General features: G+C 35.4%; 1 long non-coding RNA gene across 2 annotated transcripts; it reads left to right on the forward strand.

The window, feature by feature from the left end:
- Nucleotides 1-2,276: 2,276 nt before the first annotated feature.
- On the forward strand, nt 2,277-4,501 carry LOC135747306 (uncharacterized). 2 transcript variants are annotated; one of them, XR_010531833.2, is made up of 4 exons: nt 2,277-2,413; nt 2,732-2,796; nt 2,923-3,021; nt 3,621-3,673. It is a non-coding gene; the product is annotated as an uncharacterized lncRNA (long non-coding RNA). The 2 variants fall into 2 exon arrangements; XR_010531832.2 differs by lacking the exon at nt 3,621-3,673 and adding an exon at nt 4,413-4,501 and having other exon boundaries at nt 2,278-2,413.
- The last annotated feature ends 467 nt before the right edge of the window (nt 4,502-4,968 follow it).

The raw sequence follows: 4,968 nt of genomic DNA on the forward strand, positions 1-4,968 counted from the left end.
TGTGCGCACACCCTCTTAGTTTCTTTAACAGCTGGAGATATGTGAATCTAATGACTAACCCTGCTGGTTTCAATCACCCTGCTATCTCCAGCCCTTCTCCCCTCTTTACCCGGACCCCCTTCCTTTCTTGCCCCTCAGCCATCTCGCTGTGCCCCCTTTTGGGACATCTTAGCATCAGTGTGTGTCTGGGTAATTATACATAGGCTTGGGCAAAAAGCGCATGGCACTACGCATTAGCATAATGATTTACGAGGGAGGTCACGCAAGGCAAAGCAGGGCGGAAATTAGCTGCTCCAGGCAACTGACTGCAACATCATTACGTTATGCAAAAGATGCTTGACTCTAATGCCTTAATAAATATGCTGCATTTAGATTTACACACAGAGTTTTATCACTGGGATTAATGCAAATCTTAAAATGACTTGGAAAGTTATTCAGAGTGGACTTTGCATGTAAAATGTTTGATAGCATTTCTAGCTCTAAAGTATCTGATATCGAATGAAAACCAACAGGTTATTCTGGCTTATACCAACAAGTTTACTTTTTTAATAAAGCTTGAATCTTTTTGCTAACTCCGGTGTCCCCTATGGTCTAAAGACATGCAGATTGTGAGTGCAAAGTTTCCAGTTTCCAGTTCACCGCCACCCTACAGAAGACAAGTGAAACAGAGAATGGATAGATGAAATAAGGTAGCTAATTTATTACAAATCATTCACTTAATATACAATTCATGTCATCTGAAAGCATCTAAAGACTTCCCAATGCATATACATCACTAAATGTTAAAGTCCCTCTGCAGTCGATAATTTTATCACTTACAACTCATTTTTAAACATAATAATAGCATATGTAAAAGTTTTTTTTCTGTAATGATAATTTATTTTTGCTTTAAAATAGCAGAATGTAAATCTACACACTATACTCATTCAGCATTGTATGTAAATATGCAAATTTGTCACTGCCTATACTGAATCACACCAGCTAATGCCATACATATGAATATGCAAATAGTTCCGCCTTTCTTACTTTCTGCAGTTCCAGACACATCTGGATTTGAACTGGCGATTGGTCCGGCATGGGAGTCGGGTGCTTGAACAAGAAGGTTAAAGACCTTGACCTCTAGCATCTGTTGCACCTCTTGGGGTCGGGGGGTGAGGTTTACTTACTGCACAGCTTTCACTCACTACACCAATTCCAGTTTCACACAATGCATACATGCCCAGCAAGCAATAGCCGTCATTTCAACGTCTCGTTTCAGTATAGACCCGATATAGCCGGGCTGTGCCTAGCCCACTTCTAGCCCAATTAAACTTTAATTTGGTTACATGTGGTTTGGAATAAAAAAAATAATTTGTGAGATGGATGCTATTTTATCATGTAAGCAAAGTTAACAGCGATTACAAGGTATTTCTTTTCATTTATTTAAAGTGTTTCATGCATCGTCTGTACGTAGTCACAATTTAGCTCATAAATAGACCGACTACGAATAAACCACGTTTAGCCCAGAAATAACCATGAATTTAATTACATGTTGTTTTGCCAAAATGATTTGTGAGATGTATGATATTTAATAATGTAAACAAAGTTCAAAGCAATTAAGGTATTTTGTTTCATTTCTTTAAAGTGTTTTATGCACCATCTGTACTTAGCCACTATTTAGCTTACAAATAGACCGACTACGAATAACCCACGTTTAGCCCAGAAATAACCATTAATTTAATTACATGTTGTTTTGCCAAAATGATTTGTGAGATGTATGATATTTAATCATGTAAACAAAGTTCAAAGCGATTAAGGTATTTTGTTTCATTTCTTTAAAGTGTTTTATACACCGTCTGTACTAGCCACTATTTAGCTTACAAATAGACCGACTACGAATAACCCACGTTTAGCTCAGAAATAACCATTAATTTAATTACATGTGGTTTTGCCAAAATAACTTGTGAGATGTATGGTATTTCATTGTAAGCAAAAGTTAACAGCGATTACAAGGTTTGTTCCATTTCTTTAAAGTGTTTTATGCACCATCGTACATAGCCACTATTTAGCTCATAAATAGACCAACTACGAACAAACCATGTTTAGCCCAAAATAACCTTGAATTTAATAAAATTTAGTTTTTGCCAAAATAACTTGCAAGATTTATGATATTTCATCAGGCATGCAAAGACACCAGTGAAATTAAGATGTTTGGTTTTATTTATCTTATCTGAATATCTGCTGTCACGCATAACATTCATTATTTGACCGTATTTCAAAGATAAACAAAATCCAGTTACAACTCCGAACCGCTAGATGGCAGCAGTACACAAACACGGGGCCAAATCTCACGAGCAAGATTTCCGCTGTTTGAAAAGCAACAACATCAGCGAGCAGCCACGAGGAAAGCAATCTACCACACTCGTTTGGTCTTGTAAGTGTTTTTATTATTTTATTTTACATGTGTTTAAAATTGATTTACTTTATTTGTTGTTGGAATCGCGACATTCTTGCGGGTAACTTAACAGTATAACGTAGTAAGTAACCCATGTTTTATAAAACCTAAACAGTACAACCTGCAATGTAATAAAATAGTGGAGGTAAATGAGTCTATGTAACGTTACACTGAAGATCAACATGAGTGATTTGTAGGCTGCTTTTTAGTAACAGCAGTAACTTAGCTAAGTTATTACTGTGTTGCTTACAAGCATACAATACTGTACAATTACTGACATAGGCATGTGCTATTCAGGTGTCAAAGCTGTGCGAAACTGGAGGGAGAAACTTGAGAGACCGTGCCGGAAGAATGCTGGACAGGTAAATTCTCTAAACATGCAATATTAATCAGACATTGTGGTGTCAACACAGTCTTTCACGTGGTCACAAAAAATCAGAAAATATTTCAGTCTGCAACTGTTAACGACATTGTCTTTTCTATTTTAGAGTTCACTAAAATTCATTAATTTCAAAGTTCAACATGAATGGTGGTGGTCCACTGCAGAAGCAAGCATTTGAAAAAACATCACTTCTCAGTTATTAAAGGTAAGTGTGTTTGTATGTAGTTTTAGGCTGAATGGTGTTTCACATTTTTAGACATTTGACAGGTTTTATGTCAATAAGATTGTATTGTGAATATTTTATGCTTGGCATCTTAAAGGGCAGGGTATTTGATTTTGAAAAATACTAACTTTAGCCTACACGCACCAACCAGAAGCACACTCCTATCTCATTAACCAGTAAGACTGACAAAGTGAATAACATAACCAAAATAACCAACATAAACAACTGTTTTAATCCAAAATACATACAGCACGTTTAGAAATTTGAAAAGATAAATATCATTACACTAATTCGTAAAGGAACACAAACTACATAAGCAACACGTTTCATTAAAATACAATCTGAATCCATCAAAATAGAATCACACTGTATACCTACCTTTCCAAAAGAAACACTGCAACGACCCTTTCAGACCTGTAGCTGTTTCCATCTTGCAGAAAAGCAGTGAAGTTACCAATGTTAATTTGGGTTTTTGCTCTTTGCTCATCCAGATGTTTTTTGTTGTTTCAAAATGTATTTCGTTTTGTAGCTCCTGTGTCAATTCAGCAGGAAGGTTTATTTGATTCTCCCTATTTTTATAGAGCGTGAACAGGTTGTGAAGTGGCATGCAAAACACGTTCACAGAAGAGGGGCAAAAATTTAATGCGTACAATTATGGGCCGGAATGAGATTCTGGCAGTATGATAACCGTAAGCAAAAATACCACGGTGTTGCGGTATTGCCATTGTGACACTAAAATGTGTTATTTTCAAATGTCTGCGTATTAAAATATCAACTTTTCAACTGGACACAATACATTTTATTTTTAAGCAACAAACAATGTTTATGCCAGGTAAAAATAAAGCCTTTAAATGATAATATTCTTTCAATTGTAAATGTAAACATGAATTCAATTACATGATTTAATTCACTTTGTGTAAACACAGTTCATACATTGAAAACCGTATCACAGAAAACCTTTTAAAACCTTGACTCTGAAAATCTCGGTATACCTTGAAACCGGTAACTGGCCCATACCCATGTCCAAATATTGCATTTGGTCTGGGTTCAATGATATGTTGAACGTTTTTTGGTCCTACGCCTTTTACAGATGACACAAATATATAAAAATACACATTTAGACCACTTAACATAGTGATTGCTATCAAGACTTGAGGAGACTTTCAACCAACTAAAATGTTTCTCTGGATCAAAATCAGATACCCTGCCTTTAAACCTCTTTTGCTAGTTCCAAAATGTCATTAAACACACGCAGAGAAACATGCACTTCTGTTTGTAGTAATGAGAACGGTATGATTACTGTTGCCTGTCAATATTTATATATAACTTTTTCAAAAGAGAATGACTATCACATTTAACATAAAGCAACACAGATGATGTGTTGAACAACTTCCCAGAAGCAACAGAACTGGACGTGAAGGATGCAATGGGGGCATTTCAAACAGTCACCAGGGAGCACGGGGGGGGGGGGGGGGGGGTATAGAAATTAGTACAATTAATAAGTTGAAGTGAACTGAAGATAGTTTGTTAATGTTTAGATGTTTATTTCATTTTTAAAATTGTATTTTGTTCTTTATGCTTTTATTTTGTTACTGTTTTTATTCTTTTTGTTAAAAGTAGTTTTTCTTCATTTTGTCTTATCTGAATTTCTTTTGTATTAACAATATTTTTGTAATAAATTGCATGATTGCATGTTTATGAGAACCTTTTTTAATGGATTAAAAATAATTATTTAGCCATTCTTTTGTTGTTTATTAGACACACACGTGTAGTCGTTTAATAGCCGTCTATTTAATGGCTAGTCTATTCTTGGGCTATGATAGACGTCTACTAGATTTTCACTGACAGCCCAAAATTAGCCTTGTTTTAGCCTAGACCCACATTCACCGTCTATTAGACGTATATATGTAGACGTTTAATAGCCGTCTA

This window comes from Paramisgurnus dabryanus, chromosome 14 (genome assembly GCF_030506205.2).
Source record: "Paramisgurnus dabryanus chromosome 14, PD_genome_1.1, whole genome shotgun sequence".
Lineage (NCBI taxonomy): Eukaryota > Metazoa > Chordata > Actinopteri > Cypriniformes > Cobitidae > Paramisgurnus > Paramisgurnus dabryanus.